The following is a 12,507-nucleotide window of genomic DNA, read 5'->3' as shown; positions in this document are numbered from 1 at the left end:
GAGAATTTCAGTCAGATCAAGTAGGCATCTATGTTGTAACATTGTTGCAAAGGTTACACCAAAACCAATTTTACCTCCATTCCATTCTTTATATTCTCATACTAGATGTGTATAGTCTGTCAGATCTGATTTTGAAATAGGAGACCTACAGCTCTCTTGAAGATGTGGATGCATCCAGCACCATTCAGAAGGTCTCCCTTTGTGCCAAACTAAATACGTGGCTGAAGATCTCGAAGCTGATTAGGGCCCTGCAGGTCTTAGTATACATGTAATTATCAGGGTCTCCATTCATTAATAAATCATGAATGATAATGTTCTTATTACTGAATCTTCCATTAAACAATATATACTGGAGAAACAGGTGACTATTTTCCAACACTGACTCCAGATGTGACAACAAATGCAACCTTGTGTAATTTCTCCCAGTATTTCAAGACTGTTTAGATGAGCAACAGCTCATGTTCACTGCTATCTTGCATGATAGATAAACTTTTTCTAAACTCGTACAGAATTTTTCATATTTTTGATCTTCAGTGTCTCAATGTCATAGTTTTGCCCAAAGTCTGACCCAGTGATTTAAAATTCAAGTGCTTGAAATGCATTTGATACTGTATATTCAGTAAACCTGCCAATGAAGGAGGCACAGAAATTACCTCAGTAACGTTGTGTGATGACTTCTGGCACATGCGCCAGATATTGCAAGTTTTTTATGGAATTTTTATAAATTTATCTAAAATGAACTTCTGAATTCTTTGAAAATTCTCTTCCTTTGTGAATATTCTGATACAGAACAGGCATTTTTTTCTTCTGTTACTGCCTCACCCTATACCCCCTGTGTTGTCACTGATCAGGTGCAAATGGACTGAATCTCTATGTCCTACATATACCTAATCCAATTAAATTTGGACTGAGTCTGATCACTTGTTTTTGTCTGATGGGCCTATTTTAATGTTCAGGCTTTTTGTCTGACTTAATTCTTTGGAATCGGGGATGGAGGCTTGCTGAAATCCTAGGATCCAGTCACCTTGGAATAACTGTCCAAGATCTCCTCAGACCTATGGTTGCTTGCATGATTCCCTAATGTTCCACCTAGTTGTAAATACTCTAGTCTCTACATAAACCAATCCAGAGACCATGCAAAGCAAGGAACATAAGCTTAGAAAATAATTTTTTTACCAGTGTCTTTTTATTCCTGAAAGTGTTACAGGTCTTTTAATCCAGTAAATGTCTTAACATACCCTTTCATCTCCGAACTGATTCTTCAACTTCAGACTTAATGTTCTTTCAGTCAGTTCATGATTGAAATAAATTCACATATTTTAAAGCTGGATTGGAAATAGAGAGACCATTGGATTGGAAACAGAGAGAATATGTTTAAGGAAAAGGCACAGGGATGAAAATGAAGGTGTATATACTGTGTGTTTCATAGCAACAATAAGGTCCTTTAGAAAAATTATTTTTTCCTAAAATGAGACCATAAACTTAGTCCCATTTTTTACTAAGCTAGTAAAAAAAGGTGTCTTAATCCTGATTTTAGAGGTGATGAGCACCTACAGCCTCCATTGACGTAAGCTGTAATTGTTGATGTTCAAAAGTCAGGATGCCTCAAGGTTGGCAGCCAATATCACCAGCTATTTTTGTACAACTTTCATTTAACGTCTTGGTGACATAAATCATTTATATTTATAAAAAACAACCTCTAAAAATCTGCAGTTTTTTTGATGGAAGGTGCAGTAAAAAGTTGCAGTGGATTCAGGTATAGCAAGACAATATTGCATTAATATATGCATGTTATGTTGTCCTCCCCACTTTTTAAGTTAAAACTTAAATTCTGCAGAAACTAATGAAGGCTTTAGAGAAGTGTAACAGAGGCATACTGAAAAATTTTCATCGAGTTATTAACTGAGGGAAAAGGTAAGGGTGAAGTCAAATTACTATAGCACTTTGAAGACTGATTACAACACTGCTGGAATAGATGGCCAGCAGGAAATAGTCATAGGTTTCTTGTGGCAAGTACTAAAAAAAAGATTAATGAGGTTAGGGACAGTGATTAGGGGAAAATCCAATGCAATATCTGAAGTTGGCTGCATTTTGTGCTATTTTTATGTAGCCATGACTTCTATATTACATAAGCTCGTAAGAATGCTGGGTCATTCTGCCATAGATAAGGAAAAAAAGGCAGATAACACTAGAGGTTCCCATGCCACTTAAATAGGCCTTACCATAGCAATAAAGATTAGTCTATGACAAAGGCTGTATTGTCAGTGTTTCAATTATATACCTTATAATAAATTGAATTTTAAAACCTTGCCCAAGATAATATTTTGGATTGATAGTAGACAAGAATTTGTCCTATATATGGGGTCATTTTTATTTTTTCTTAGTAAGAAAATTATTTATTTTGTTATGTTTATGCTCTGAAAATACAAAATAAATAATTATCTGGAGTACTTTGGGTAATATAAGTGAAAAAACCCCGATATTTTGCAAGCTAAGTCCTACAAAACAGACATTCTGGTGTAGATTTGGTATTTGTACTATTCAGGTGGTACAAAAGGGCTATGTTTTGGCTGTACTTGAAAATAGGGCTTGTTCTGGTCAGGGCTTGTGTAAACCAGCCTCCACCTCAGTGTAAAGGGCATGCTGATTGGGGCAGGTCACAGTGGCGTGCCAGAGTCCTGTTGCCTTATTCTGATCTTTCACTAGTCTAAATGATCTTGGCGACCATTCACAAGTGCAGTTAATTGGAATAAGCTGCCATCATGAACTCTAGGGACTTGTCTACGTTGCATCTGTGCTAACTGTAGCAGAGGCCATTAAGGAGCATGCTCTATTTATTCACTTCAGCTCCATATGCACTAAAGCTCAGAAATGAGATAAGGTGGTGTCTATAAAGCAGCTATGAGCATGTACCTAGGACCACTCTTACACTGTTTTGGTGTGCCTACTATTGGCAAGTGCTATTGGCTGTTCCAAGGAGCTGCATTTCCTGATTTCCAGGATCTAGTTTATTCAGAGCATGAGCAATTGACTGGGGGATTCTTCACAGTGGTACTTGCAGCCATAGCTCAGAAGCAGTGTAGGCACACCCCAAGAGGATCAGAATACAACAAGAATTGAACCCTTTGTTTTTGAAGATAAAAAAGCTTTCTTTTTCCTCAGAAATGCTTAACTGTATAACTACTATAGTGTGTCTAGGAAATAACGCATGATGGAAGTTAGCATATGTGCCAAAATACATGAACAACAGTAGTCTGTAACTACCTAGGTAATTGAAACCCACTTCAAACTACAAAACAAGAGAAATACTACTACTTTTAAAATTATACAAAATATTTTGATTTGTTTAAAAATTATTTACATAAATCAATATATGCATTTCTCTGAGAATTCATAATGACCTGAAGAGTCTGTCCAGTTATTAGAACAAAACTGGAAGAAGGCAGGGAGTATGGCGCCTTAAAAACTAAGGCCAGGTACAGACATTACATTTTTACCAGTATAAGTGATTGAAAATCAGTCTGTACCCATAACAGAACAGAAGTTCAGCACACAGACTTGTCATGACCCAAAAGGCATGATTGTGTGTGTGTGCTTTGGCACCAGAATTATCCCCGTCAAGTTGCAGAGCATTGCACGGGAGTGTTTCCTGTAGCAGAGGAAACCCCGGTGCAGGGACCAGTTTCCCGCCTTTTCTGCAGCTTCTTTTGCAGGGTGCATTGCTCGAGTTGCAAGAGGAATGCACAGTGCAAAAGAGTTCCCGCCACCGGTATGCAAATTTGTTCCCCGTGATTGGCTAGTGCTAAATTATTCACACGTGGCGGCTAACGATTGGCTTGTTAGCCGTATAAGAGGCTTGAGCAGTTTCCGCCCAAGCTGAAGAGGACTCCACATCCATCTCGTGGGGACTCTGGGTACATGGCAGGGTAATAGAAACCCTGTGTGAGATCCAGAGGAGCGTGGCGGCTTGATCCACCGCCCACCTCTTCCCGTCTTCGAACGCAACTTTTATAAGACGTATTTACGATTCCTATTTTGGTGGCTCGTTCACCCAGAGCATCCGGAGCTCTGCACCGTGGAGCCTAGCAACCTCCACGAGACCGTCTGTGTTGTCCGTCTGTAACCGCAACTTAAGCAAGTTTTCCAGCCTACACCACTGCCATCTCGGTGTAAGTAAACAATCTTTTAAACTACCGCTATGCGTCCGTGCCTAATTCCAGCTCGAAGGCCTTCCCTCTCCGCCCTGGCGTGCCCAGGCTGCTGGCCACAGCCCGCGTGCAGCGCGAAAAGGGCTCGGGTCGCTCCCGGCCCACACAAGACTGATTTAAAAATGGCAGAACCCAGTTTAAGCTTTACCTCTCCCCTTTCTCCACCACCAAAGGGAGAAAGCGTGTTCTGTTCATGACCGATCTAAACTACACCACTTACAGAAAGCCACGTAACTTAGATTGATTCTGCCTCAGGTTTTTGAATGTCTTTACCTAGCCAAACTGGTTCAGAGATACATGCACTTTCTTGTGTAGTAATCTACTTGGGTAGATGCACAGTCTCAGAGTTGGCTGTTGCCTACAAAAGGTCGTGCTTCTGTGAACCAGTTAATCTTTAAGGCTGGGGACAGAAATTGTACGTAAACTGGTATAAGTGATCAGAAATCAGTTCAAATCTGTAGCACAACAGAAGTTTAGTGCACTTAAACCACTTTCAAAATGGCTGAAACTGGTTTAAGGAAAACTTGGATGGATGTAGTATCAGACTTAACTGATTTAGGTTAAATTGGTTTATTGAACTTCTGTCCCAAATCCCCGCCAGATTTGAGTTAACTCACAGTCCCCCGGCATCCCAGGATGCTTTGCCCATCCCCTACAAACCCTCCTCTCAGGGTGGGCATGCTAGCCTTGGCCCAAGCTGTCTGCTCCAGCCAAGCAGGGAGGCATGCTCAAATACCCACTGGCTTCCAGTCTGGGCCACTTCAAGCATGTGGCTGCATTTCTGGAATCAAAAGTGAATGTCTACTCACTTGCTTATTGCTTCACTCTACACATCTTAGATTGACCTGTGAAGATTGAATTGACTCAGCCTTGGGCTTTTTGACTTTCTGTACTTTGCCTAAGATGCCACGCTCCCCTGCCTGACTTCAGACGAACACAGCTAACTCTCTCTCTCCAGAAAAAGTTTGATAACCTTTCACAAAATATCCACAAAACTTTTACCATTCTACCACACCAGTAGCAATAAATTCAGAAGTAAATGTATGTGCCACTCTTTTAAATATTGTCCTGATCATAGCCCACTTACGTTAACTGGGTTTGGACTTGGCCATGTAGCTCATGTGTTTCTTTGAGATATGTAAAGGTATGTGAGCATAAATATTTTGTTAGTTTTTAAATGGAATGTCACTGTAGTTATATGTTTAGGGGGGAAACAGAATTAGGACTATAAAGTAAGCTCAAGTGAAAAGGAAAAACATAAATATTCAAAAGCCTCTGTGTCAAACTGTTGAAATTAGTAGTCACCGGGGATTTGTTTATGGAAAGTTTCTTATAGTGTTTATGTACCAGTATATTAATTTGAATCATGCATTATTTACATAGTAAGCTCAAGTGGCTTTTATCACTATATTTGTCATGTAGGTGGATATTTAAACACTTTTAATAAAGAAGATCTTTTAAGATGATATATATTTCCATGCAGCCAGTTTCACATATATATGCTCATGAAATGCCCTTTATATTAAGTACTTAATTACAGTAATGCTCTAACATGAGGAATCCAAAGACTTGTTTGACATTCATACATTGCTTATGTTGCTGTTCATGTCTGTGGTTTTACATTTCTATAAATACTACATAAGTAATAATATTTTGCACTTTTTATATATAATATTGTAAGAAATGTAGTTTGATCTTTCTCACTTTAATTATATTCTCCCCTATGATATTTATGGAAGCCAGTGTATACATGAATATATATTTTTGTTGTCAAGTCTTAATTTTTTAAGTCCTGTAATAAATAGGACTTATTAAGGACTCTCCAGTGAATAAACAGCAGGGATTATAGTGTTCTATTGTACAGTTTTGTCAAAATGCAGAAGATTTCTTAAGAAGATAGGAACTGTTCTCTGAAATAAGACACTTGGCTAAGCTCCTCTCTTCCTCTCTGGCATCCACAGCTTAAGTCTGTGCATGTTGTGTCAGAAGAGTGACAGGTCAAGGAAGGTAGTACTGCAGTCTCTGTTGTAAAGTATACGAAAACTATTTCTCTTGACACTTGATCTGCTGCTTTTAGTTCCCCAGGAAAATGAGTGTCCATCTCTACGTTCCTGTGGACCTATCCCTTTTGGGAGTTATAAAATACTCACCCAGATGGCACCAAGTGTTTACACAGAAGCCAAGAGTTAAGTCGGTCACAAGCAGAAGTACTTAAGACTTGCTTACTAAACAGATATTTGGAATGCTGGCTCTTTAGACTGTGGGGCCTGGTAAAATCAAGCTCAGAGGAAGTTCATGCACACAGCTAGTCATTAGGAGGAAGTTGCAAATTCAGGCCTAGACAAGTTCTGTGGTCACTTTCAGGTAGTCAGTCAGTAAACAAGTGACACAACAGCTGTAGACTATGCAGCTTTAATAAAACAGATAACATAATTAAAAGAAAAACTGTAATTTATTTTCTGCCACAAAGGGTATTTATAATCAGAGATTCATTTAACATAAGATTTTCAGTTACTTTGCTATTTTACTGAAAGAAAACTCTACCCCTAAGTTTTTAATATTGTTGTAGGTAGCTTTTCTATATAATACTCCCATTTTCACAATTAAGGGGCTTATTCTGCAGATATTGCATATCTCCTGCAAGTTGCCCTCTTATGCATCACAGTGAGAAACAGGATTTCCCTTTTGTAAATAAGGGATTGTAGGTTTGGACCTTACAAAGGAAAATCTAATTAATAAATAACTTAGTTGCCATCATCCTACCTTTTAAAAATTAAAAATATATCCAACAGAAGAAATGCATGTCAGCTCATACTGAATAATAAAACAATCTGTAGCTGGGAAATTATTTTATATTTTCATTAGACCATATTTTATGTCACTGTTACATAATCCATAGCCTTAACAATGGATGGTGGAAATACTCCCCTTTTTAAAAATCTTATGTAAATGTGCGGGAAGATCCTGCCAAGGTAAAAGATGTGTCTGTCTGAAGTTTGAAGCTACTTTTATCGCTTCTATGCAATAATGCAGGAAAGCTGATGTTTGGGGACTGAATGAAGATTTATGTTTTGGCCTCAAAGAAGATTTATGTTTTGTAAAAACCTGCAGTCTGATCAATTGACATGAAAATGATTTATATATCTTTCATTAGAAGAATGATATGAGAATAGTACCCTGTTCTTTTCTATTACTAGCACACTTGAAAGTAAAGGAGCATTTTAAATTATTCTTTCTCAGCAGTTTAAATTATGCATTTTCTCACTTAGAAAATAAACCCTTGTCTATTAAAGTGCTGAGTTCATAAAATTTGAACTTTTATGAAATGGCTCTCTTAATTTCTCACTGAAATGGCTGCCTCTGCTGAAAGAAAATTAAGATAGATTTCAAGCTGTATTACCAGAATAAAGTGTAGATATTACCACACCCATTAGAAAATAGATTTCCACAAAATACATTATATTCTTCCATAAAATATTGTCATAAAAATGCAGGAGGCCATATTTTGATATAGTCTGAAATGTGCACTATTTAAGACTAACTGATGATTTGATTTCCATTCAAGTTAACAGGTTGGTAGCAGAGTAACCAAGAATGTATATGGAACTTTCTTTATCTGAAATCAATGGCAAAACACGATTAACTTCATAAAGTGCATTATCATGCCAGATGTAGGAGCAGATCCTGCACATGGAATTTCCAATTTACTTCAGTGGGATCTTTAAGGCTAGGGACAAACATTACATATAAACCAGTTTAAATGATCAGAAAGGGGTTTAAACCTGTAACAGAACAAATGTTCAGTGCACATAAACCAGTTTGAAAATGACTGAAACCAGTTTGAGATAAACCTGGTTGAATGTAGTGTCAGATTTAACTGATTTGGGTCAAACTGGTTTATGCAACATCTGTCCCACACCATTTGCTGGTTTGACATAAACCAGACTCCAATTTGTTCACATCATTTCTGTAGTGGGAGCCCAAAACTGGACTCAGAACTCCAGATGTGGCCTCACTAGTGCCAAAGAGGGGGGAAGAAGCATTTCCCTCGATGTGCTGGCAATGCTCCTATTAAAGCAGTATGCTGTTAGCTTTCTTTGCAACAAGGGCACACTGTTGAATCATATCCAGCTAATTGTCTACTGCAACCCCCAGGTCTTTTCTACAGAGCTGCTGCTTAGCCTGCTGCTCCCCAGCTTGTACCAGTACATGGGATTGCTCTGTCCTAAATTTCATAGACATTACATAGATTTCATAGACATTAGGGCTGGAAGGGACCTCGGAAGATCATCGAGTCCAGCCCCCTGCCCAAAGGGCAGGAAGTCAGCTGAGGTCATAGGATCCCAGCAAGATAAGCATCCAGTTTCATCTTGAAGGTGTTCAATGTAGGCACTTGAACCACCTCTGGTGGCAGGCTGTTCCAGACCTTGGGGGCTCGGACAGTGAAGAAATTCTTCCTTATGTCCAGCCTGAAACGGTCTTGTAGTAGTTTATGACCGTTCGACCTAGTCGTCATCCCTTGGGGCGCTCTGGTGAACAAACGTTCCCCCAGATACTGGTGGTCACCCCTGATAAACTTATAGGTGGCCATCAGATCACCCCTGAGCCTGCGCTTTTTCAGGCTAAAGAGCCCCAGGGCTCTCAGCCTGTCATGGTAGGGTCTGTTTCCCTGACCCTAGATCATGCGCGTGGCTCTTCTCTGGAGAAGCTTGAAAGAGTCCAGAGAAGAGCCGCGTGCATGATCAGAGGTCAGGGAAGCAGACCCTACGATGACAGGCTGAGAGCCCTGGGACTCTTTAGCCTGAAAAAGCGCAGGCTCAGGGGTGATCTGATGGCCACCTATAAGTTTATCAGGGGTGACCACCAGCATCTGGGGGAACGTTTGTTCACCAGAGCGCCCCAAGGGATGACGAGGTCGAATGGTCACAAACTACTACAAGACCGTTTCAGGCTGGACATAAGGAAGAATTTCTTTACTGTCCGAGCCCCCAAGGTCTGGAACAGCCTGCCACCGGAGGTGGTTCAAGCGCCTTCATTGAACACCTTCAAGATGAAACTGGATGCTTATCTTGCTGGGATCCTATGACCCCAGCTGACTTCCTGCCCTTTGGGCGGGGGGCTGGACTCGATGATCTTCCAAGGTCCCTTCCAGCCCTAATGTCTATGAAATGTTGAGAGCTTGGGCTCATACTTCTAGTAGACTTTTCTTGTTGCTGTTAAAGGCCAAAGGTGTGCGAGAAGTTTGCATGGTGAAAGATGCCCCCTGGACTGAGCGTACATAAGGGAAGTTCTGCATAGACTCTGCATTAGTGGAGATACCCAGAATGCAGTAAATTAAGTATGTGATAAAGTTTTTGCAGCATTGGGGTCTATGGAAATGAGAGAAAGGGGGAAGAGACTATCTCAGGGGGAGGCAATTATTTGGCCTTGTGGGCAGTATAAGGAGTTTTGTTGAGCTGGTGTGAGGTGGGTCAGCACCCCACCCCCTTCACCCTGTCCCCACGGCACAGCAGTTCAAGAAAACTCCCTGTGTGTCCCCATCCTGTCTGCTTGTCCATGCACTCTGCTCACGTCGGGTCCCAGCCGATCTCCACGGAGACCCTAGGATTGTGGAGTGGCAAAAGCATGGGGCTCGGGCCTGGGGCAGAGCCACAATCTACTCCGTGCACACCCCTGCGGAAATGTTTTCCTATTATTTATTTGCACGGCAGTAAGCATGTGCATCCTGTGTGTTAAATGCTGTCCAAAGTCATATTCTGCACCAAAGCACACTCAATCTAGGTATTTATTTTACAGTAGTACTCAAACTCCAGCTGAGATGGGAGCTCATGCTTCATTCTGTTTCCCCTGATGGTGAGTAATAATCTGAAGAGAATAAAGAAGGGCATAATGGAAGTATGATCAACTCCTTTTTGCAGATGGGGAACTGGGGCAAAGACAAATTGACTGTCCCAAGGTCACATAGGGCATTTAATGGCTGGTTAAGGCACCTAGACAAATTGGAGGGTTGGACCAAAAGAAATCTCATGAGGTTCAACCAGTGCAGAATAATCCTCTTTGGAGGTGACTCCCATCCTCTATCCTTTGTAGGCCTTTCTTTTTAGCCTCAGGAGGTCTGCTAGGTCCCTGGAGAGCCAGAGGGGCTGCTGTGCCCTCTTGCTGCCTTTCCTCCGAGATGGAATAGACTTAGCTTGTGCATTGAGGATCGCTCCCTTGAGGAGCAACCACTCTTCTTGAACTCCCCTCTCCCTGGGGTCATGGTCCCTTAGGGCCTCGGTGGCAAGCCTCCTGAGCTTGTCAAAGTCGGCTTTCCTGAAGCCAAGGACTTCCGTGTTGCTGACTGACTTGCCAGCTTTTCGGCAGATGGTGAAGATGATCAGCTCGTGGTCTCTGTCACCCAGTTTCCCATCGATCACTAGGTCGCTGACTAGGTCATCCCCAGTAGTCAGTACCAGGTCGAGCAGCACTTTGCCTCTCGTTGGCCCATAGACTTCTTGAGTCAGAAGTGCAGGACTTTGCACTTGTCCTTGTGGAGCCTGATGGCTAGGGACAGACATTACAAATAAACTGGTTTAAGTGATCAGAAACTGGTTTAAACCTGTAACAGAACAGATGTTCAGTGCACATAAACCACTTTGAAAATGACTGAAACCTGTTTGAGATAAACCTGGTTGAATGTAGTATCAGTTGTAACTGATTTTGGTCAAACTGGTTTATGCAATGTCTGTCCCAGACCCTTTGCTGGTTTAACATAAACCAGACTTCTCCAGCATCCCAGCATGCTTGCTGGGCTGAGCGGGGTTCTCTGGTCCACAGCAGGGCTGGTCTCTCCCCTCTGATCCCTCGCTGGAGCTCTGGCAGAGACTGCAAGTGTCTGCCTGGCTTCTTCCTGCTAAACAGTGATTATTCCCCCTGCCCCTCTGCCATACACATCTCAGCATTACCTAGCAGACCATATGCTGGCTACAGTCCATGCTGTGGGAGACGACAAAGGCAGACAGGCTTTTTGGTGCTCATCAACAGGTAGCTGGTGGTATCCTTCCTTGGAAGAGCTGTTTAAGAAGAGCTTGAACTAATGGAGAAAGGCTTTGTTTTCTTAATGGGTTGATAAATGTTTATCACCCCTAACTCACCATTCACTGCTGTGCTGCTCAGGAGTGGGGGACAGGGACGGGAACATCAGTGTATCCTGCTGGGGCCTGGCTACACACCCCCTCAGCTAAGCTCTGTGGAAGGGAAGGGAGGTCTTCTCTAGTGCTCCCGGCTTCTGGCTTAAACCACTGCAGGCATGTGCCTGAATTTTTCAGTCCAGAGGGGATGTCTGTGAGGTTACAAACCAGTTTAGCTTAGCCAGGTTAGACTAACCTGCAAAGATTGAATCACTTCAGGCTAAGGCTTATTGAATGTCTGTCCCTAGCCTAAATGCAGAAGATACTTACAATCAGAGGTATGGTTGTAGCCATGTTAATCTAAGGACATAGGCAGACAAGGTTCTTTGGGTAAATCTGATGTATTTTATTACACATGTTCAAATGACATGGGAGAGTTCTCCCAGGTTTTTTTCCTGGTAGAAAAACTTACCCAAAGACCCCTGAACAGCCACTTGAATGTTGAGCTGCTGAATAGCAAGGGGCTCCCTTTGAACATGTCTCAGCATTTACAGGCTCCCCAGCCTGCCTGGCGACAGATGACCATACACACAGTGCAGCCCTGATTGGTTGGCCCAGACTACACAGACTGTGTCTCTCTGTAGTACAAAGTGGGGATGTGAAGGGGCAGCCTGCTCTGCTGGAGCAGTACAGCATCCAGCTTGATGGATTGAGAACAAGTTTCAGCATCCTTTAAAGTATACAACATGCTTCTCTGAGAGCTAGCAGATTTGACTGAAGAAGTGAGGTGGCACCAGGGCTAGGTTTATAATCTGTCCCTATTTCAGCCAAATTGTACAGTGAGAGTGGGGTCCCCATAGACTCTGTGTGGAGCACTTGGCTTTGTCCTGTAGACAGGAAAAGAAAAGGATTAGCTTTAACCTCTCCCCACCCTATCCTTTTTTAAGATTGTCAAGATGACAAAGAAGCCATGTCCTAAGACAAAAGCTAATTGTGTGCTGCCTAGGGGAGCAGCTCACCTACCCATGTAACTGAGGAGGGAAGTATTTATACCCGTTACACTGGAAGAGCTCCTCTCTTGCACCTTGAGAGTCATATCCCTTAACCTTTATGAGGGGAAGTCCCAGCAGTGATTTGGGATGAGCTCAGGGTTAAGACATGGCTGAAGGAAAACTTTTCAAAATAGGTTG

General features: G+C 41.8%; 1 protein-coding gene across 12 annotated transcripts in view; it reads left to right on the top strand.

The window, feature by feature from the left end:
• Positions 1–12,507, top strand: part of COL19A1 (collagen type XIX alpha 1 chain) — a 402,210-nt gene that overhangs the window by 166,770 nt on the left and 222,933 nt on the right. The window lies entirely within an intron of this gene.

Source organism: Alligator sinensis, unplaced genomic scaffold, assembly GCF_000455745.1.
Source record: "Alligator sinensis unplaced genomic scaffold, ASM45574v1 scaffold499_1, whole genome shotgun sequence".
Lineage (NCBI taxonomy): Eukaryota > Metazoa > Chordata > Crocodylia > Alligatoridae > Alligator > Alligator sinensis.
This window is presented reverse-complemented; position numbering and strand designations above follow the sequence as displayed.